This window comes from Perissodus microlepis, chromosome 3, assembly GCF_051167445.1.
Source record: "Perissodus microlepis isolate ML-2025 ecotype Zambia chromosome 3, ASM5116744v1, whole genome shotgun sequence".
NCBI lineage: Eukaryota > Metazoa > Chordata > Actinopteri > Cichliformes > Cichlidae > Perissodus > Perissodus microlepis.
In genome coordinates, this window is record NC_140463.1 from 15,061,850 (window position 1) to 15,085,919 (window position 24,070).

Sequence of the window (24,070 nt, forward strand, 5' to 3'; positions counted from 1 at the left end):
AGGAAATGATTATAATAAAGTCAAATGTAAATTTTACAAACTAGATTTACAAGCAAAATTCCAATGTTTTACTAACACTTGTATGGAAAAAGAAAACAAAGCCATGGAAAATTATAAACCGTGAAATACCAAATACATTATGCAATTGGCGTAGGTTGTTTTCACTTGTATATGAATTTGAGCAGAAACATAGGACCTAAATAATGTCTAAATTAAGTCCAGTTTGTGATACACTTTAGACATGGACAGTCACACAGCTGAATAATTGTTGCGCATATTCAGAGAAAGAAAGGTAAAGAACATTAAAGTTGTGAAATCAATTCAATGGGGAAAAAATGACTGCCTTTCTTTAGACAGTAAGTGAATGATTGATTCTAAAGGGTTTTAATAATGGATTGCTTTTATATAGTGCTTTTCTAGGCACCCAAAGTGCTTTACAATTCCACTTTTCATTCACTGTCACATTCACACACTGGTGGAGGCAAACCACAGTTGTAGCCACAGCTGCCCTGGGGCAGAAACGAGGCTGCCATATCACATGCCATTGGACCCTCTGGCCATTACCAGTAGGTGGTAGGGTAAAGTGTCTTGCCCAAGGACACAACGACCAGGACAGAGAAAGCAGGAGGATCAAACCGGCAACCTTCCGGTTACATATAAGCTTCCCAATCCCCTGAGGCACGGTCGCCCATTTCGACATATTGGTGCTATCAGTGTGCCAGAGCTGGGAATGTATTATAAAGTAACTGTAAAGTCATAGACATGAAATTTAAGTTTACATCACAGTGCAACCATAAGTCAGCAGTGTTTCCTCAAAAGAAATGATAAACAGAAATGCATATCAATAGATATGAACTTTATGCATTTTTCATCAGCTACAGGGGATGGTTAATCATGGTCTGACAAGCAGGGGTTCATTTTAAAACAGACTTTAGCATTAAGATCCTGCAATTTGTATGAGCAACTACCTAGATATTAGAATAAGATAAAGAGTGTGGAGAAGCAGTGTTACACAAGTTCTGTATGCATTTACCTATTGACACCCCATGTTAAAGGAAGATTCATACAAACAGTGAGATCTAATGATTTATCCTGTGAAATATGCATTTTTTGTCACATTTCACAGTAGAAAAAGTATGAGAATGGATCAGTACAGTATTTTTTCATTCTCTACAAGAATTACATGATCAATATTGTGTACTCTACAATTCAAGATTGGAAGATTATAAGCTGTTTGTATGAATACAGCCTGCAATTGTTGAGTTAAAAAAAATGTGAATCCACTATTTCCACAAACAAGTTATATAATTTCGGTAAATAGATTACCCAATAGACAGTCAAGACACAATAAAAAATAATCCACATTTGTTGAAAGTTCATTTTCATATGTCTGATATTGTTCGTTAGTTCTGGTGATACAAACTGATTCAAAGATTGGCTGCAGCCCTCTCTCTTCCTGGACCAAGGCAGGGCTCTAGACTAACTTTTTGCCATGGGCGTACCGGTACGCCTAACTTTAAAAAGTTAGGCGCACACAAATTTTATAATAATTTATATAATATAATGTGTTTTTCTGGATACACTGTGCTTTTTCAGCATTCAAAGATTGATGACACCGTGTCAGAGCACTGGCTATGAATTTCAGAAGGATCAGGGCTTAACTTAACAGAAAAGTTAGCAATAGTTCTTTTCCTATTACAGCTACATCCACTTCTGTCTTGCCTAGGCTGCTCACTAGGGCTGGGTATCATCACTGAGTTCTATAATCCATTCGATTCCGGTTTTCAAAGTCCCGATTCGATTCAACTTAGCCTCAGACAGTCAGAAATATTATAATTCTGATCATTTATCAGTACTGACTTCATCAGAATTGTGAACATCACAGCAGATGCCTTTGTGTGAAAGTAACTGAGAATAAAACTGTCACGGCTGCGCAGCAGTCGTGTGGTGAATTGAGAAAAGGATCCAAAATGCAGGCACTGGCTGGGGTGCGAGTGAATGTTTAATTACAGAGGAGATAAGGTGACAAAAACAGGAGGAGCAGAGCGGGGAGTAAACAAACCTAAACTGGGGAAAACTAAAGAACTCAACTTAAACCAAACACGCACGGGAGGAGGAACAAAATGCACAACGAAAGATGGCAGAGTGAGTACCGGGTAACATAGAATAATGCAGACTGACATGGAGTTAAACAGACAACACAACAGAGAGCACAGGAAAACACAGGGCTTAAATACACGGGGAGTAATCAGGGAATGGGCCACAGGAGGGAGACACAGCTGGGAGAAATTAGGCTAACAAGACGGGGGAGTGGTAAAACTGAACACACTGACATGAGACATGAACTTTCAGAATAAAACAGGAAACTAATAGACAGAGAACCAGACAGGACACTGAACTTGACAGGCGGACTCATAAGTAGACACAATAACACCATGGACAGACAGAGGGAACACAGAGAAGTGGGAGCAGGCAGGCAAAGAACAGAAACCTAACAAATGGCAAAATCACAACAGAATACATACTCGGAATGAACAAAAGCATAAGGAAACACAAAACACTGAGTCCTCAGACTCAGGACCATGACAAAAACACAGAAAAACATGAAGGAGATTTTCCTGGTCTGGCTTTTTATAGCAGATAACCTTAAAAATATTCTACAATGTTCTGCATATAAAGTTTAAATTTCAATTAAATTTTCAATTAATTAATTAATTTTCAACAGAAAAAATAGGCTTTCTTGTCCAAGGTGATTTAAGTGAAAAAAAGAAAAAGAAAAGAAAAAGACAGCAGCCGACAGCGCTGTAAACAACGGTAGACTGGTGGGTAATAAGCGAATGAATAATACAGAAAACAGAGATTGGAGACGGGAAACTGTTCTTGAAGTACAGAGAGAGATAGAGAGAGAGCTAGCTGTGCATGGAGTGTGATTTTAACAGTCGTGGAAGCAAAACAGCAAAATTCATGACGACATTGATCAAATGTGAAGCGCAGTTTGCTGCTTCTTTTGCTGCTGGCTCGGTGAATTTTGGTTGGAGAGAGACAAAACCTGCAGCTCAGAATCAGCACAAGAAGACGTAATCACAGCGCGGACCGGACGCATCAGAATCGCTAAGCTCCGACAGCGTGTCCGTCTAAGGGCCGTCGGGTGAGAAAGCCGAGAAAGACAAAGTTGATTCTGATGTGTCGGGTCCGCTCTGTGTTTACATCTTTGTGTGGAATCCGTGTACCTGCTCTCATCTGCTGTTTGGTTGTTGTTGAAATGGTTTTGTGAGCTTTAATCTGAGAATCTGGCGTTTCTGGCAAAACACAGTTATATTTAAAAGTCGATTCAGGATTTAATGAATTGATATCGCTTTATTCAAGCTACTCACCTCCCACTTCCACCTGCACTTTCAACTGGACCATGGCCAATCAGAGAGGTCCCGCCCCTTACTATCTCTGATTGGTTTAGTCCACAATAGGGGCAAAATGTGTCTGTTGTTGACCACAGGGAAGGTTGCAGATTTTTTTTTTTTTTTCGCTACCCGAACAGTTGGTCGCACAGCTGCAACCAAATATTTTTTTTTAGTCGCACCACTTAAAAATTTGGTCGCATTTGCGACCAAATTGGTCGCACTCTAGAGCCCTGTGTTTCCTGTTTTATTTTGAAGGAGTCGTGTGTTCTTTGTTCATTGTATTTAGTTTCACTTCCCTTGTCCTGTCATTAGGCTCATGTCAGTCAGCTGTTCCTCCATGTGTTCCCACTTCCCCTAATCACCTCCTGTGTATTTAAGTCCTCTGTTTTCAGTGTGTTATTGTCAGGTCGTCTGTTGTCCACACCATGTTTCCTATGCCATCCCTCGCCATGCCTCGCCATGCCTCGCCATGCCTCCAAGTTTCTTGTCTAGGTTTTTTTAATTGTTTGTTTAGATTTCCCTGTTTAGGTTTGTGTTAATTTTGCTTCAGTTTGTCTTGCCCTTTGTTTATACCTTTTTTTACCAGCCATATTAAATGGCTCGCTTTTTGTTAACATTTCAAGTTCTGTTCCCTGTTCCTTGGAGTCTGCGTTTTGGGTCCTTTTGTCAACCCCTACAGTCTACCTCGCCAGACTGTGACAGTTATAGCCCATATTTTAATAATATGTATGCATTAAGTCCATAGTAACTACATAAATTGCAAAAAAGTGCAATAAACTACAAAAAAATTGAAAATCATTTTTGTTTTGTTTTTTTTACATATATTTCTACTTGAAGAAATTTAAGAGGTTTATCCCTCAAAACTTTAAATATAAAAAAAGTTGCAAAAAATAGTTTACAACAACAGGAAATTTATTTTGAGTGTCTTCATAGTTTTATTTTTGAGATACACCAATTTTTATAGACTGCAGGAAAAACAATCCTATGATGCAAATTTGCAAAGAAAACAGCACGTGCATCAAAATAAACAATTTTAAGCAGTGCAGTTTGAGTTCTAAGCATCCCAGCAACTATTCAGAAAAGCATAAAGTCAAACATGACTTATAAAAACACCAGTATAGGCTTTTAAGGGCTACAAGTAAAAAACTACATTTTTCGCGAAAATGACGTCACTTCCGGTTTTGGGCAGGTAATGGCGCACATGCGATTGTTTGCACTGAAGTCTGTTTCAATGTGGGAAGTGTTACGAACAGCTGATCGGATCAGCAAAGCCTGTTTCTGGAATATTATGTTTTGGTTCCTGCAAGCGCTTCTTATGCAGTTTTTGCAAAGCTATATGTGGAAGGAAACCGTGACCTAGGACAAGCTGATGGCATAAGATGTAAGCACAACTCCTCCGGTTTCATATGCAAAAAAAATTATTGCGCTAGCTTACGCGGTTCCGGTTCTACAGGGATTTAAAAATAGTTACGCAAAACGGAGCGTGCCGCTCCGACTGGAGCAGTCCTGCTGCAATGCAAATTAGGCACACCGTGGGATGTAAGGAGCTCTCTGATTGGTTGGACAGACACAGGCTGTCTGCCTGGATTTTTCTATCTCATAGCTTCGCCCTGCTAGGAAGTGTGTGTGCTTGTACAAAGGCTGTTCAGCCTCGGGATTTACACTCGGCACGGATATGTGAAGAATGAAGGAACCCTGTAGCGAAACGGAGAGCGCATCCTCTGACTGAGTGCCTGTTTACTCAGTCTGACCACCTGTTGAAGGTAATGTGCTAACATGGCTAACGCTAGCATCACTGCACGTAGCCCCGTTATTTTATGGTCATAGCTTGTGAAAATTTTACGTCACAGCTGTACGAGCTAGCTACGTGTTTTGTATGCTGCTGCGCTCTTCACAAATAAAGCTTGAAGGAGCTCAGACTATTAGAATATAATAATAATAATAATAATAATAATAATAATAATAATAATAATAATAATAATAATAATAATAATAGACTACAGTTCTTGATGTAAATATGTAAAAAAAATTGTGTATGTTTCTGTTCTGTGTCCTGTGTACTGTTTGTTTGTATATGTGTTTTTCTTGCTGCTGTTACAACCAAATTTCACCGTGTGGGACAATTAAAGGATTATTCTATTCTATTCTAGAACCAGCACTAAGCCCTGTTACATTTATACAGTGTTAGAGCAATGGCTGCAACCTACACCTTTTAAACTAGCGGTTAAAATGCAGTCTGTAAACACATCAGTCCAGATGTTACCACATTACTTTATGATATTGAGTAGACTTGTAGTCAAGACCGCCTAAACCAAGACCAGGACAATACCAAGACCAGAGGGTATCGAGACCAAGACAAGACCAAGACAGACTGAGTCAAGACCAAGACAAAGTCGAGACGAGACCAAGACAAAAACATCTTTAACCTGCAGCCAGATGCTGCTTCATTTACGGGTGTCAGGCATATTTATGTGTTTTTGCGATGCACTCGCACAGCCCTCCTCACCGCTGTCTACTGTCTTACTCACTTACTGAGAGGACAGACGCATGCTCCACTTGACTGTTGCGTCTCTCGCCCTCTCTGTTTTTCACATAATGATATTATCCTATATCCTTGCATGTGATTGCCCACAATATGGAGGGATTGGAGCATAGCTGAGCCACTGTGTGAGAGAAAACAGTTTCCAACTGCAAATTAAATATAAATAAATAAATAAGCTAACAAAAATAGAATTTTATCAAGTAAAAAAACCTTACATTTACAGAACTGACATATTTAACATTTTATTAGTGGTTCCAAAAAGACACCATGAGTTTGGCTTTGTTTGTGAGTACTGAGCTCAGTTATGTCACACTTATCCAAACAAACACCCCAGTTAAGTTAATTAAGTGAACACAGTCCTAACAGACTTTATTTGCATGTTTCATTTGTGACAGAGTGCTGTGCAAATATGACTAATGTCATTATAGTTTATTTAGAAAATGTGAAACAGGTGATTCATTGTAATGTGCAAAGATACATGGTCACACAGGATACAAGGCACAGAGAGAGTTTGTGTGTTCTATTTATACTGACTCATTCATATTTAATTTTTTGTTATCATTTACTTTTATTAGTTTGAACATAGAGTTAATTCAGTTTCACCACAACAATGTCTGTAAACGACTGAGAGGAAGAGGATTTGAACTTTACTGTTATTGCAGTTTGTACAGAGACATAATCGAAACAATGCAAGGAGGAAATTTTTAGATGTAAGCAGGAGGATGACAGTGATGCTAATCAGGTGATGAAAGACATGTCACTGCAGCTCAGGGGGCTCTGAGAAACTAGCTCACTCAATGCCTGCTGAACTGCATTCTAGCATTTTTTTCAGTCCGTGTGAATGTGTCAGAGGTGATGAATGTTTCCACATTCAGAGATTCCTCCTGTCAGTCAACCCTCTGGATTTTTAAACGCAATTAATAATGAGAAAAAAAGGCAAGTAAATGTCCATGTTGTTGATCAGAGCAGCCTCACAGGGTTAAAATCAGACCTGAAGAGGGCCCGAAGCTCGAGCACTTTCATTTTATTGAGCCTTTTTATGGCAACAAATGTTTTTTTCCTCCAGCTTTAACACAGAAAACCTGCAGCATTGTTTCTGTTAATCCATCTGAGACATACACAGAGATCTTTATGTCATCTTTATACAAAATCAGTGAATAATTGCTAGAAAATTTCCACCTGACAGACAGAATGCTGTGAATGTTGCTCTTACTCTGAAATTTGAGGGTTTTTTTAAAGTAATATTAGCCTGAAAATACACACAAACGTGCAGGCACATAAAAATCACAGAACAGAGGGGAAAATGAATGGGAATAGAATTCATGCCACACAAATCAAGAGAAAGGCACGTTGGAGAACAAAGTGCTTGGAATTGATGCAAAAGTCTGAGTTTAGAGTCTGAGTGTGTATGTGTGAGTGTGTGGGTGTGTGTGTGTGTCAAAATATGACCCTGTGAAAACTGCTCAGCCAGGCCTAGCAATGGTTTACTATGTTATCTGCAAAGGAATGAAACTCCCAAGTTGACCGGTGCCATTAGCCTCCCAGGAGAATAGTAGGAGTCCTCCTTGCAGCAGCCCAACTAAGACAAAAGACTGTTGTAACTGAAAAGTGTAAGTTCCACCATACCATATATCATCAAACAAGATGTGACCTTCCCATGAACTTAACATGTGTATGAGGTATGCCGAAACAGCAGAACGGAGTGAACATCCTCCCATCTCATGGTGCACAGAGTGCACACAGAACTAGCAGACCTAAATAAGGATGAGATATTTTATCAACATACAAACGATTATATATCTCTAAGCATAAATGATTATATGTTTCTAAGTACAAATGGCAATTTTAAGTTATCACTCTCACAATGTCTGCGTGATCTCTACCAAGATAAAAAAGATCAGAGAGACTGGTGTCACGACACTAGTCAGTCTTTTACCTTTTCACAAAAGGTTAAAAAGTGATTGTCCACAATTTAGACTTTAATTCCAGAATATTTTTTCACAATATTTAATTAAAACAATTTTGCAAGAGCAAAGCAAAATCAAATAATATCAATAACAAAAAATGATCAAATAACATGTATCATATTTATCTACTTAACCTACTCTGAGCTAATGCTGATTTTGTTCTTGTCTTTAGTGGAGAGAGGCTGAAGAAAGGATGAGCATACCTGGATCCATAGATGCACTTATTGATGATAATCACTCAGAAGGAAAGCAGCATTCTCTGGGCATTTTGTAGAAGTATGATGTAACCCAAAATCCTTCTGAATTAACCATCTAACACAGCAAAAATGAGCAGAGAGGAAAGCCAAAAATATACAACCAGTTTGCAGAGGTCGGGTTGGACTGGGTCAATAACTCTACCATCCCTCTTTGAATTTTCAAATGTGAACCTCTTATATCCAATCATCTAAACTGCTCATCTCACAGAAGACAGAGGGGAAGAACCCCAAATGTCTTTTACTGCCCACTTTTATACCACCTCTAACACCTAACCTCACCTCTGGGGACATGTAGTCACATCATTAACATTTAATCACCCGATGTGCACCCACACGTTACCATCCTCTCTCTGACTTACATGATCTAACACACAGTTTAAAGTTTAAAATGACTTCATTATATTTTCTTCATTATTCTAAACACAGAAATTCTAACATAGCTAAACATTCAACAACATATAAATGGTAAATGGCCTGTATTTGTATAGCGCTTTACTAGTCCCTAAGGACCCCAAAGCGCTTTACACGTCCAGTCATCCACCCATTCACGCACACATTCATACACAATTCACACAGTGAATTAAATATAATTCACTTCATGTTTCATTCAATTATTCATTAGATTTGTCTTTAGCAAATTCTCACATGAAAATTTTAACATAATCTCTTTTTAATTGAAGTACACAGGAATATTTTACTTTTTTAAAACGGAGTTTGTCAATCACATCTATTTAATACAAGTTCTTTTTATTAAATCATACATTTTATAAATAAACCATTTTCTGTGATTTGCACTCCGATTATTTTAATCACTTAAAGGTGGATGTTCACCCCCTCTCAGCTGTGACAACAAGGAGTAGCAAAGGGGGACTTCAGTCTCTCTCTACCTCATGTCACCTGACACATCTTGATTGACACTCACTGCTTTACAGGATTGACATTAAGTTTAGAACTATGGATGCACCAACATCGTAAACCATTTATAGCAAAATACAACCAACATCTTGAATATTCTCAGAATTTTAAAGAACCCACCATTAAATCTTAACAACCACCTAAAAACAAATGCACAATCACTCAAAAACACAACCTAACACCCCAGCAAACAGTCTACACTCCATCAATTACAAATATATGAAATAAAACCACTGGATAAGTGCAACTGAAAAGCAATAAATAAAATTAAAGTCTTTCTTCTGATGATGCTGCCTAAGGGAAGCATGCATAATGTAAACAGAAGTGGTGCTAGCATGGACCTTAGTGTGTGAAGAGGACTCTCCATTTACATGAAGAAATCAGAGTCTATTAGATAGATATGATACAAACCACTGCAGCGCAGTACCTGTAATACCTACAGTGTGCTCTAATCGCTCTAATAGGATATTATGGTCAACAGTATTTTTCGAACACTGCACTGAGGTCAAGCAGGACAAGCACAGAGTTAAATCCACTGTCAGAGGCCATGAGAAGCAATGAGCTCTGAAACCTGACTGAAACTCCTCAAATAAACCATTCTAGTACAGTTAGGTGTTTTACGGCTAATGCATTTTATTTACTTTGGCACTGGCAGGTCATCTAACTAGTCAAACACATCAGTTCCTGCTATATGATAAAACCAGTGTAAGCATTACTGAAATTACATACGAGAACATTATATTTTAAAGGAACTACAGCATTTATATTCAAGATCTTTTAAGTTTGCTTAAATCACTATTTTCATTCTTTTTCACTTGCAGCTCAGTTACATTTAGGAACCAAAACTACAAGCACACAATGACAAAACCTCTGCAATTATCTGAAAAACTCAGTACAAACCAACTATGCTGAACAGATTCTGCTTACATGACAGTAAAAGGTGTGAAGACAGGTCCCTTTGTTTTAAAGTATTTTTTTATGAAAACATAAAAGTTCCATTGCAGCAATTGCCCTGACAACTACGATAAATACTCAACTAGAATTCATCAATAGTTTCCTAAAAGAAAAGCAACGTGAATTTTCCTGCTCTGTGTAGATAAAGCAGAGGTAACACCAAACAGCTGTGAAGGTTTAGTCCCTCTACACTTATTTCCACCAAACACTTGACAGTCTTGCTTATTACAGGGATATTGTGCACTGGAACAGAGGCAAGCAGCCCAATGCACCACAACCAGAGCACGGATGATATAACTGTGATGGTGTAGAAGGCTCTTTGCTTTGATTGGTCAACCTGTTTCTTTTCTCCACTTGCCTCCCCTGGCCCTGGACAAATCAGAACACAGAGAACAGCGAGGCTGCAGAAAGATATGACTGTTATGGTTAAAATCAAAACACATAACAATTGTATGGGGAGTTCATTATGCATAACTAGAGCTCCAAAGCTCAGTCCAAAACATAGCAGCCATGCACAGCCAATGCTGATGTTTCTGATCTTGACCCCACGGGCGTTTCTTAGACTCATGTAGATGATGGGATGAACAACAGCCAGGTAACGTTCTACACAGGTCAGGATGTGGAAAATGATCCTCCCATAGAAAGTCATATAATAAACATTTAATCCAAGGTTTGTCAGTGCTGAGTTATTAATATAATTGCTACCAAGAACAAAGAAGCTCCCAAAGATCCAGATCAGTTCCATGGCAGCCATGTGGTAGGTGAAGATGTCAGAGTGACTTGCTGTTTTAAAGGAGTGCTGCTGCCGCCATTGCCTATGACCCAAGTAGAGGACGATAGTGGAGAGAGGGAGGAGGAGGATGATTCTCAAGGTATTGATGGTAATGGTTACGTATCTGTAAACATTGTAGTTGTTGCAATCCAGAACACTTGAGGTGGATGAGGTGTTAACTGACATATCTGCCATATCTCCTGTATATTGTAGTTGTGCTGAAAAAAGGGAATTCAAGAGACAAATAAGGAGACAGAAGGTATAGAGTAGAAAAAGGAAAAAAGAAATTGAAATACTTTTAAGTTATATTTAATCTTGGTAGGGTATTCATGTAATCTCACATTTTCTTAGTAGTTACATTAACGTTACCATATACTATCATAAGAAAATATTTGTTGACAAATATTTCTTAATAAATGAATGGTAATAATAAAAAAACAAGAAAATTACATACACTGACAAAATTCATTTTATACTTTTGTAACAGAATGCATTTTATTCTTGTTATGTGTATACGTTTATCTTTATGCTTGAAGCTATTACTGAAGCTCTGTCACTACAGACCACATTTACTAAGAGTTTCTGCTGGTGCAAAATACTTTTTTATGTTGAACAGCTACCAGGATTTAATAGAGGCACAGTTGTAAATTTTGTAATTGAATGCAGTAAACACAGGAAATTCTGTGGCTGGCCTCACTGCATAGGTATTTATCAGTTCCCAGAGCATGACGTTTTGGGAGGAGAATATTTAACTCATACATGTAAGTCATAAGTCATTACTGAAGTTTCTGACATTCAGTTTAATGCAGATTATTCAATCGATTCTCATATTAAGATATCTGTATTTTAGTAATTTGGGGTGCATTTGTTGTTTATGATTAATAGGAAAGTAACTATGTTATTGGGATTGTTTAAATGATTGGTAGGAACTACTTTTTCTTCAGCCTGTCACAGTGATATGCGAAATATGACTGTATCACAGCTCATGTGTGATGTGTGGCGCTATTTCAGCTCCACAAACAGCCAAGATGCGTTTTGTGACACATGTGGCAAGACCACAAGCCTCGTTTGACAAAAGCAAAAGTAAAATACAACACAGAATCTAATGATGAGTTTATGATGAGGCAAAATGAAGGAGGAGAGGAACAGGTGCTGCTGGGGCGAGACAAACGTTGCTCGTTGAGTCCTTTCCCATTACAAGCTCTCTCCAGGTACAGAGAGAGAAAAGGTGGTGGTATCGGATCTAAAAGGAAATCAGTGTTATTGCACATCAATAGGTAGTTCATCTCTCTGTCTCTGCCATGGTCCTGAGTCCATTGACTCAGGGATTTTGGGTTTGGTGTATTTATTATTATTATTATTATTATTATTATTATTATTATTATTATTATTATTATTATTATTATTTGTGGACTCATGTCCTAGTTTTGGGATGATTTGTGTTTTGGGATTTTCTGGTTCTGGGATTTTGGTTTGGTGCTCCCTGTGTTGGTCCCTGGTGTTTCCTTTGTCTCGTCAGGTTAATCAGGTCCAGCTGTTTCTCCCACCTGTGTGTGATTTCCCAGTGTCCCTCTGGGTGTATTTATGTTGAGTGAATTGGTGTGCTGGTTACTGGACCGTCTGTGTTCGTCTCCTGGAAACTGTCTGTGAACCTCTTTGTGAATCCACTGCTGTTCCCCTCCGTGTTCAGGTTTTCCGTTCAATAGTTTAGTTTCTCCCAGTTTAGATTATCCTAAGTTCTGTTTTTGCCATCCCCACTTTGTGTTCTTTCATTTATAATAAATCTCCCTCGCATCTCACTAAGTGCCTGCATGCGAGTCCTTTTCCCACACACCACAAGACTGTTGCCCCAGCCGTGACAGTCTCATTTAAAAAAAAAAATGCTGGAATTGCACCCACTAGTTCACAGATTAGAAATCCAATCGGTTACATTTGTAGAACATTTATTACCAAAGATGTTTATTCAAATCAAACTTAATTTCTGGACTATAACCTGCTCTGCCATCGTGTTTTATGAATTATGCAATTTTAAGTCACAAATAAGTATTTAATCTTAATAAAAACTGCAATATCATCAGCAGTTAAAGTTGGTTTTTTTTGGTTGATTTTAATTTTGGGTGTCAAATTGGGATTTTTTTTTATCCTATTTTCCAATTGTAGCTCTAATAGTGATCATTTCTTAGCACAGGTAACAATCATTTTCCATTTCTTATTGACTTTCAGGGACATCTGTTTTGATCATAGTGTGCTGCTGTTATATCACCTTTTACTTGTTGTCATTCTGCACCTTTTGCAAAAGGTGCAGAATGACAACAAGTAAAAGGTGATATAATGGGGCCTAAATGCATATCATAATTCAGTCTTAGTAGAAGGCTGCTGAGTTTAAGTTCAGCATGGCCAAAATATTACAGTACATTTTGGACACACATAACAGCGTGTGTGTGTTTTTTCCACAGCTTTTATAGTGTATTTAAATTGTCTGGGTATCATTTATTTGGTTTCCAATGCAATATCAATAATTTTAATACATTATATGGCCATTAAACTAATCAAGTCCCATTTCCCAGTCAGGTATAAATACTATTTTTAATTCATGATCATCAAACGTTTTACTAACAGAGAGCTGCAATGTATTTTTTCTCTTTAAAGTGTTTAATAAGAAGCAATGAAAGTGTAATTGTTTTTTAAACAAAGGTAACTGCAGATTTTTAATTTTCTACAAAGACATAGAATGCAAACTTTTCTGCATAATATGGATTATAATAAAGAACAAGTACCTCGTCTGTCGTCTCGTTGTTGTTAATCTCAGGCGTCCAAACTGAGTGATTGCTGTTCACTGCAAATGTCCTCTGAAGCTTCTGGCTTGATTGTGCTCACCACCACAGCAGCAGGACTGTCTGAGTTGTTTGGAGCAGAGTGTTCTCTGACTCAGTTACTGTGAACTATATCAGGCAAAAAAAAAATTCTCAACTTCTTCTGTGCATGGAGAAAATACAATCTTGCTCTAGGGCCCATTCTAATGACCATGGACCCTTTATGTGGCAAATAATAAATAATAGAAATTCAAACATGCAGTAAATAAACACCAACTCAGAGTTGAATTAGTTCAGACTTTACAACAAAGTAAAGTTGAAACTGTTAATGAAGTCTGAAAAAACAGTAAGCCCTATTTCATTATACTGACTCATTTCTATATGACTTGTTGTGCTTGAGGCTACCAGTCCATTACCTTTGACAGGATTCAAATGTACTGCAAAGAAAAAACAGGTGTTAATTCAAATGAGGCATAATCTTGCGTGTACAGGGAGCACATTCTCATTTGCATGATTCATGATTCTAGTAGTCATGAGCGCAGAAGGAGTTGTTTGTTTTATGTGCTGGATTGTCTGTGAAGGTTCTCAGTCATCCAGGTCATCGTAGTCAAAGGAGCTTGCAAAGAAAAGCGTCTGGACTTCTTTAAGTTACTTGAAGACGTTTCACCTCTCATCCGAGAAGCTTCTTCAGTTCTAAGGTCAAATGGTGGAGAGTCCCAGATATAAACCTAAAAGTTGGTGTCGTAAACCCCCGCCTCTGTTTACGACACCAACTCTCTGCCATCTATAATCCAGTTTTGAGATCCCTTCCCAGACGCCTTAACGCCCACTCACACCCTGAGCCATCTGACCTCAGGAATTCGCATGATAAGGTGGAGCCAGGTTTCACAATGAACACACCCGAAACTCTGGCTGATTGGGACCCACACCCAGTTTCACACCTTGGCTCAGGCGATTAGAGGATCATCAGGGGGTCCTTTTGTCCCTCTGTGGGGGGATACTCCCACTAGGTTTATATCTGGGACTCTCCACCATTTGACCTTAGAACTGAAGAAGCTTCTCGGATGAGAGGTGAAACGTCTTCAAGTAACTTAAAGAAGTCCAGACGCTTTTCTTTGCAAGCTCCTTTGACTATGTGCTGGATTCAATTTCCATGAGTTAAAACAACTGCATTCACAAATTGTTGAACAATTACAGAATAAGTCTTCTCAACGCAAAATTTTGAAGACTACTGCCATCATCAACAGTTCATAATATCATCAAAATAAACCATCAATCTAAAGAAATCTCAACAGGAATCCCTACAGGAAAACATTACATAATAGAGAGTAGTTATAGCTTCTCTGCTTTGATGACCTTTGGAAACTATAGGACAAGGACTGGAATTTCATCAATTTAGGACTCGAAATAACAAAAATAAACAATGGAACAATATTACATGTAACTGGTTTTTCTGTCTCTTTGTCTCATGTCCTCCAGGTGTAGGGCATCCACTTATTGACTCATTTAAACTTGGTATACCCATATTGGCTGCTCTAAGCATAGGCGACCAACCCCTCACCTCCTGCAAAAGGAGCAGCTTTCACATATATTGTTCAAGGTTGGCTGGAGCAACACAAATAAATAGCATAGAATAAAATAATCCTTTAATCGTCCCACAAGGGGAAATTTGGTTGTAACAGCAGCCAGAAAGACACATATACAAACAAACAGTACACAGGACAGAAACATACACAATTTTTAATAAAGAGCACACACTTCTTTTTCCAAAGTGAAATGGTTATACAACATCCATCCATCTTCATCCGCTTTATCCGAGGCCGGGTCGCGGGGGCAACAGCCTAAGCAGAGAGGCCCAGACCTCCCTCTCCCCAGCCACCTCCTCCAGCTTATCCGGGGGAACACCAAGGCGTTCCCAGGCCAGCTGAGAGATATAATCTCTCCAGCATGTCCTGGGTCTGCCCCGGGGCCTCCTCCCGGTGGGGCATGTCCAGAACACCAGAGGTGAAGGGAGCCATCAGGCTGAAGAAGGAGTCCTATCGGGCTTGGTTAGCCTGTGGGACTCCGGAGGCAGCCGACAGGTATCGACAGGCCAAGCAGAATGCGGCTCGGGCAGTGGCTGAAGCAAAAACTCGGGTGTGGCTTAAAGCAGGCTTAAAGGAGATGTACAGGGAGTGCAGAATTATTAGGCAAATGAGTATTTTGTCCACTTCATCCTCTTCATGCATGTTGTCTTACTCCAAGCTGTATAGGCTCGAAAGCCTACTACCAATTAAGCATATTAGGTGATGTGCATCGCTGTAATGAGAAGGGGTGTGGTCTAATGACATCAACACCCTATATCAGGTGTGCATAATTATTAGGCAACTTCCTTTCCTTTGGCAAAATGGGTCAAAAGAAGGACTTGACTGGCTCAGAAAAGTCAAAAATAGTGAGATATCTTGCAGAGGGATGCAGCAGTCTCAAAATTGCAAAGCTTCTGAAGCGTGATCATCGAACAATCAAGCGTTTCATTCAAAATAGTCAACAGGGTCGCAAGAAGCGTGTGGAAAAACCAAGGCGCAAAATAACTGCCCATAAACTGAGAAAAGTCAAGCGTGCAGCTGCCAAGATGCCACTTGGCACCAGTTTGGCCATATTTCAGAGCTGCAACATCACTGGAGTGCCCAAAAGCACAAGGTGTGCAATACTCAGAGACATGGCCAAGGTAAGAAAGGCTGAAAGACGACCACCACTGAACAAGACACACAAGCTGAAACGTCAAGACTGGACCAAGAAATATCTCAAGACTGATTTTTCTAAGGTTTTATGGACTGATGAAATGAGAGTGAGTCTTGATGGGCCAGATGGATGGGCCCGTGGCTGGATTGGTAAAGGGCAGAGAGCTCCAGTCCGACTCAGACGCCAGCAAGGTGGAGGTGGAGTACTGGTTTGGGCTGGTATCATCAAAGATGAGCTTGTGGGGCCTTTTCGGGTTGAGGATGGAGTCAAGCTCAACTCCCAGTCCTACTGCCAGTTTCTGGAAGACACCTTCTTCAAGCAGTGGTACAGGAAGAAGTCTGCATCCTTCAAGAAAAACATGATTTTCATGCAGGACAATGCTCCATCACACGCGTCCAAGTACTCCACAGCGTGGCTGGCAAGAAAGGGTATAAAAGAAGAAAAACTAATGACATGGCCTCCTTGTTCACCTGATCTGAACCCCATTGAGAACCTGTGGTCCATCATCAAATGTGAGATTTACAAGGAGGGAAAACAGTACACCTCTCTGAACAGTGTCTGGGAGGCTGTGGTTGCTGCTGCACGCAATGTTGATGGTGAACAGATCAAAACACTGACAGAATCCATGGATGACAGGCTTTTGAGTGTCCTTGCAAAGAAAGGTGGCTATATTGGTCGCTGATTTGTTTTTGTTTTGTTTTTGAATGTCAGAAATGTATATTTGTGAATGTGGAGATGTTATATTGGTTTCACTGGTAAAAATAAATAATTGAAATGGGTATATATTTGTTTTTTGTTAAGTTGCCTAATAATTATGCACAGTAATAGTCACCTGCACACACAGATATCCCCCTAAAATAGCTAAAACTAAAACCAAACTAAAAACTACTTCCAAAAACATTCAGCTTTGCTATTAATGAGTTTTTTGGGTTCATTGAGAACATGGTTGTTGTTCAATAATAAAATTATTCCTCAAAAATACAACTTGCCTAATAATTCTGCACTCCCTGTATAACTGAATATCATCTGCATAGCAGTGATAAGAAATGTCCTTAAAAGGGCTCAATACATGCTGAAGAGGCAGTATATACAACAGGAACAATAAAGCTAAAGAAAAAAAACTGAATATAGCTACACACCTGCAATGAAGCTCTTTGTGGTTACCAGTGAATACACTCATTTTAAACTGAAGACAAGAATAACAACACAACTTTTTGCGGTGATGTGAGTTCATGAAACAGAGGTACAAATGCAAACCAATACTTCAGAGCACGGAGCAGTCTTAAATGTTTACTTGCAGTGAACATTTTTACACATGTTTACTTCTTTTCAAACTTTTACTGTCCTACGGATAGTGATTTTTTACAGGAGACAAATAGCAGGAAATTTAAGAGATGAATAGCTTTGCAGTCTGTGATTATTTAATAATAATATTTACAACACATATCATGCTCACCACAACAGGAAATTTGTAAGAAATAAATTATAATAAAAAAATACACTTGATGTTTGAAAGAAATATTTCAATACAATTAAGTTGCAGGTCACCTACAACCACACATGCAATACAAAGTGGTGGAATTTGCAGGTGTTTGCAGATATTTACAATATTTTTTTCCTTCAAATACATCACAGTCTTTTATACAGAAAAGCAGTGTTGTGGGTACTTCAGAGATGTTTATCAGCATTATGGTGGGATTTTACAGGCATTTTTTTCCAAAATGTCTATTTTTTAAAACTATTGTTTATTTGTGCTACACAAAAGCTGTGGGTCCCACACCCAGTTTCACACCTTGGCTCAGGCGATTAGGCGATCATCAGGGGGTCCTTTTGTCCCTCTGTGGGGGGATACTCCCACTAGGTTTAAATCTGGGACTCTCCACCATTTGACCTTAGAACTGAAGAAGCTTCTCGGATGAGAGGTGAAACGTCTTCAAGTAACTTAAAGAAGTCCAGACGCTTTTCTTTGCAAGCTCCTTTGACTACGATGACCTGGATGACTGAGAACCTTCACAGACATGCTGCACAGTTTCCAGTATCGTGAAAGTTACATTTACATCTGGGTTAACAATTAGTTGCTCAGATTTTCCCACAGTGAAGAACTCCCACGAGCAGCAGTAGAAGAGCCACCATCATGATGGTGAACACGGTCCGTAAGATAAGGTTAATATGACATCCAGCCTCTGAGGAGGGGTCTGTCTCAGTTTCTGTGTGATTGCCTGCATAGATGATAAAAATTAATTAGCTGTGTTCATTGGTTAATTACTTAATTCATTAATATCTACATTTCATACAGGCAAAGGCCTCAACAATTGCCAGAACCTGCAGTTCCTCTATTGCCCACTTGAGTTGTTCAAAAGTGAATAAACCCCCATAGACTGTGAAACTGTTAAAATGCCCAACGATTGGCCAACTAAAGAAATATGTTTATGGACTTGAATAAAAATGTTGTTTCTAGATCTTTCTTCTTTTTTTTTTTTAGCTTTTCCTTCTCTTTATGATATTAACTCTGGTTATTTTATATATTTTCATAACTGAATCCACAAGTCAGAGGGGGATGTAATCATGTTGTTAGCCTGTTTGATGTTTACTATCCATGACAGAATTGGGGTGTTTTGGGTGGTTTTTGCCATCTGATGTGAAGAGAAAATTGTGTGAATGAGAAAAATATAGTGAATTATTTTGCAATGAAAGAGTGTGTTTAGTGATGCAGCTTTAATACTCCTGGCATTAAAAAAGGGGGGAAAGTGTTGATTTCCTCAGTGTCTCACCTGTGACATTCAGCCAGCTCACTGGTGACTCTCCAGCTCCTGAAATGCTGCATTTGTAAAGTCCTTCATGAGAATATAAAACTCTGCCGATGGTCATGTATCCTGTGGAGCTGTTCCTGATGAGAATTCCATCTTTGTAGAAATCAGCTGTGAAGTTGGAGGAAGTTGTCTTGTTCCTGCAGCTCAGAGTCACAGTTTCTCCCTCCATCACAGGAACAGCAGGACTCTCCAGGATCAGAGGACCAGCTGAAAACCAACATGTATAAATCTATTCAATGATGTGTTTGATTATGACAACGTAATGCTTACTAAATGGAAACTTACCAGTAACAGTGATGTTGATAATGTTGCTTTTCTCCCCTCCTCCAGTCTCACATAAGAACTCTCCACTGTCTTCTGTATAAAATTTTTTATAGAGCAGGACAATCCTGTTGCTGTTTTCTCATTAGTGTAGCTGCATGATTTCATTTTCCCTCTCAACTTATGTACAATATTATAATGAGAGACGCCCTCACAGTAAAAGGTTACTGGCTCATATTCAAAGAACTGTGATCTGTTTGGAACAACACGAAGAAAAACTGCATCTGAGAAAAAACAAAATTTCACATTAGTTTTACTTTTTTAATAACTGAAATGTGGGAGCACAGGGTAAAATAAAATATCTCAAACTGATATAACTGATAAATGTTAATGTCAGTTTAACTAGCCAATACTTACCAACTCTCTGATCATGTGCACAAAACGGGATCATCACACTCATTACTGAAAAGACAAAAAGGGCTAAACCTGTAAACCTACTGATAAATGTATTTGTTGTTTGGCAGTTTGTTATGGTTCCTCAACATGAAACTTTTAAAACAACACAGTAGTTTAACAATGTTACTATCTTAAACAGATTCCTTATATTTTAGTTTTAATGCGGGAATGAAAAAAAGTACTCACTGAGTTTGATGCAGAGGGCTCTGACCTCCATAACGTCTTGCTGATTGTGAACAACAGTCTGTTCCTGTGTGGCTCATTTCTGCTGCTGAAACAATATTTAGCATTTAAAAATAGCTTTCAAAGGAGCAGCGACGCTGCTGTTGTTGTCACGCCTCAGTGTTTCAGTTCACATTCACTGCGGGGAAAAAAAAGCTAATGCTTCGCTAAACCCAGAGTGACACCACTGTCTGAACACTGGAAAAAAAATTGCACTGCTATTGGGTTCATTGTATATGATGAAGGTGCTTGCACTTATCAGTGAATTAACCTGTTTTAAACTGAAGCTAAGATTTGCAAGTATGAGATTGTGAGTACATCAAACAGAGATACAAATGTAAACCAGAACTTTATAGCAGAATACATTCTGGACTTTAATTTCAAATAACGATTTCTATGCAGATTTACCCCTTATTATGAAACCCTGACGATATACACTTAGGTGGATATATGTTTTGACACAGATACAAGTTGTTTTTTTGTTTTTTAACCTGTTCACTTAAACATATTCCAGTCATAGTTATATAATAGACATAGACATAATGTGTAGACTCTCAGCTTTCATTTGAATATGATATCCCCATTCAAACTGGATGAAGGGTTTAGCAGTTTCAGCTCCTTAACATGTGCCACCCTCTTTTTAATGGGATCAAAAGTAATCGACCTGCTTACTCAAAGGCTATTTCATGGGCAGGTGTGAACAGTTCCTTCATTACGTCATTTTCTTTTAAGCTGATGAAAGGCCTGGAGTTGATTTGAGGTGTAGTCCTTGCATTTCGAAGATTTGGCTGTGAACCGAAAATATGCGGAGCTCTCCATGCAGGTGAAATAAGTCATCCTTAAGCTGTGAAACAGAAAAAAAATCCATCTGAAAAATGCTACAGTATCAGGAGTGGCAAAATCTACAGTTAGGTACATCCTGAGGAAGTAAGCACTGGTGAACTTAATAAGAGAAAAAGACCTCACAGTAGGTCTAATCACAGAATAATTTCCATGGTGCAGAGAAACCCCTTTTCAAGGGCGAACCAAGTGAACAACACTCTCCAGGAGGCGTACTGATATCCAAGTGGACAATAAAGAGAAGACTACATGAAGATAAATGTAAAGGATTCACTGCGAGGTGCAAGCCACAGAAACGATTAACCTAGATGTAAATGTGTTTGTAGTGTCTCTTTAAACGTTTGTTTTCATGTTGGTTTGAAATAAAATATTGACCATTGCTGGTATTGCACCTTACTAACAAAATGTGACAACACTACGTAGGGAAGGTTTCAAGGATGAGCTGAAGGTATAGACCCACGTGATTTGCTGTAAAATATTGTCTTGTCTCTGTGTTTTGTCAGCTCGTATATAAGACATGAGCAAACAGCGCCCATCTTCACAGAAAGTGGCATGGGCATCTGACTCAGCTGCTTTCTCTGAATGGGATTAAACCACTTCAAAAAAGGTTCATTGAGGGTTTGCCGTTTATTTAAAACTTCCACAACAATATAAATGACAGACTGCCACAGACTGCAGTTTCTCTAGTGTCCACTAGAGGGTAACTCCAGAAATGAGCCAGTGTAAATCATTGTTTGTCTTCTGTTAAGTCTCTCACCAGTGACCCATGAATCATTCAAGCATCAAAAACCAGATAATTCAAGGAATTATCCAGTTCTGTGGAGACATAATAGACAGCTTAGTAAGAAAAAAAACCACACATTGTAGTTATGTTTTGTTAGCACTTGATACTAGCATCCCGTCACAATACCACATAATTTATTCCCATTTGTTTAGTTTCATTTATCCGTTTAATCTTCACCACAGTTTTATACCTGTTCACTCTTTCTCCACCCTCTCAGACTGAATGTTACATCTTCTGAGATGATAGCTGACATCATCTCTTGTAGTATCCAATCGTGCTGTTAATATCTAATCTTCATGTACTGTATAAATTGAACAGTCACTGTATTGTAAACATTTATTGTCCCAGTCAGTCCCTTTGCATTGATGGCAGCATGTGTTCATTTCAATCCAACTCTGGCACCTGCAGTGTCTCATGAACATTGCAGCATTTATTTTCATCAGCCCAAAAAACAATACATGTTTGTTGATGTTGAGTACATGAGTGTACTACTGCCATTAAAACCATTAAATTGTGGATTTACTCATAATTTTTGTCACATGATTAAATTAATAATGTTCTAAAATACAATTTGAATTTTATTAGGTAATGAAATCCATTTATTTACAAATTTTCAGCTGCCTGATAGAGAAACTGGGGAGACTGTGTAAGACTGTGTATACTCAAGAAAAATTATAATTTTAACATACAGTCTTAATCCTCTTAACTGATATTTTTACAGCCACATGCTGACTGTAGGTTTGTTTTAATAGGTTGTGTTGTTGTCTGACTCTTTATTGTACCTTTTTGGAAGTGCATTAAAAGACTGAACTATATATTCAATATTCAGTAATGCAACATAATAATACAATTTAATAAAATAATTTCAATGTAAACTACATAAGATATTGACTACAAGTCATATAATAAATATGTTTTAATAATCGATTTGTTCTTCCTTATAGCAAAGTGTATGATCTCGGTGGTCTTTCAGTGTTCAAACAAACATACAGCCTCTTTTCACAGAGCTTTATAGAGATTTTGGTTATGCTGCAGTCTTAAAAAAAGACCTAACCAACAATAGCAATAGAAATACTGAGAGATGGTTTAGAAACCAAACAGATATCTTACTTGAATTCACGGTACATGACAGATAGTTTTATTGTACTTTTTTTGTACTTTTTTTTTTCTCAATGTGCAGAACCACGGAAACACACATGCAGAAAAGGACAAAAGACATGCTGTGGAAGAGAGCCAGAGGTTAATAAGAAGTGTGATTCAATGCAGAGAGGTTTATTAATACATACTGAGCGAGAAAGGTGACTGAAGAAGAAAATCTCCCAGCAGCCTACAACTATTTCAATGTAACTAAGGGAGGATTCAGGGTCACCTGGTCCAGCCCTAACTATATGCTTTAGCAAAAAGGAAAGTTTTAAGCCTAATCTTGAAAGTAGAGCTAGTGTCTGTCTCCCGAATCCAAACTGGAAGCTGGTTCCACAGAAGAGGGGCCTGAAAACTGAAGGCTCTGCCTCCCATTCTACTTTTAAATACTCTAGGAACAACAAGTAGGCCTGCAGTGCGAGAGCGAAGTGCTCTAATAGGGTGATATGGTACTACAAGGTCATTAAGATAAGATGGGGCCTGATTATTTAAGACCTTGTATGTGAGGAGCAGGATTTTGGCTTCAATTCTGGATTTAACAGGAAGCCAATGAAGGGAAGCCAAAACAGGAGAAATATGCTCTCTCTTTCTAGTCCCTGTCAGTACTCTTGCTGCAGCATTTTGGATTAACTGAAGGCTTTTCAGCGAGTTTTTAGGACATCCTGATAATAATGAATTACAGTAGTCCAGCCTGGAAGTAATAAATGCATGAACTAGTTTTTCAGCGTCACTCTGAGACAGGATATTTCTAATTTTAGAGATTTGTTTGACAACTACTCTTTCAAGAATTTTTGATATGAAAGGAAGGTTGGAGATTGGCCTATAATTAGCTAAGTCTGCTGGGTCTAGAGATGGCTTAACTACAGACAGCTTGAAGGCCTGTGGTACATAGCCGATTATTAGAGATATGTTGATCATATTTAAGATCGAAGAATTAATCAATGGCAGGACTTCTTTGAGCAGTTTTGTAGGAATGGGGTCTAAAAGACACGTTGATGGTTTGGAGGAAGTAATTATTGACGTTAACTCAGAAAGATCAATTGGAGAAAAAGAGTCTAACTTAACATCAATGGTACTGAAAGTAGCTGTAGATAATATTACATCTGTGGGATGATTATTGGTAATTGTTTCTCTAATGATAAAAATTTTATTTGTGAAGAAGTTCATGAAGTCATTACTAGTTAACGTTAAAGGGATGGTTGGCTCAAAAGAGCTCTG

The 24,070-nt window shown here is 38.5% G+C and overlaps 1 pseudogene across 1 annotated transcript in view; it reads right to left on the reverse strand.

Moving 5' to 3' along the window:
• LOC146390111 (high affinity immunoglobulin gamma Fc receptor I-like) overlaps nt 1–20,140 on the reverse strand; it is a 44,528-nt pseudogene extending 24,388 nt beyond the window's left edge. Inside the window, exons 1-4 of the transcript XR_014799379.1 lie at nt 20,053–20,140; nt 19,828–19,872; nt 19,435–19,694; nt 19,111–19,356 (exon numbers count right to left, since the gene is read on the reverse strand). The product of XR_014799379.1 is annotated as a high affinity immunoglobulin gamma Fc receptor I-like (transcript). The remainder of the gene's footprint in view (nt 1–19,110; nt 19,357–19,434; nt 19,695–19,827; nt 19,873–20,052) is intronic.
• Between the last annotated feature and the right edge of the window lie 3,930 nt (nt 20,141–24,070).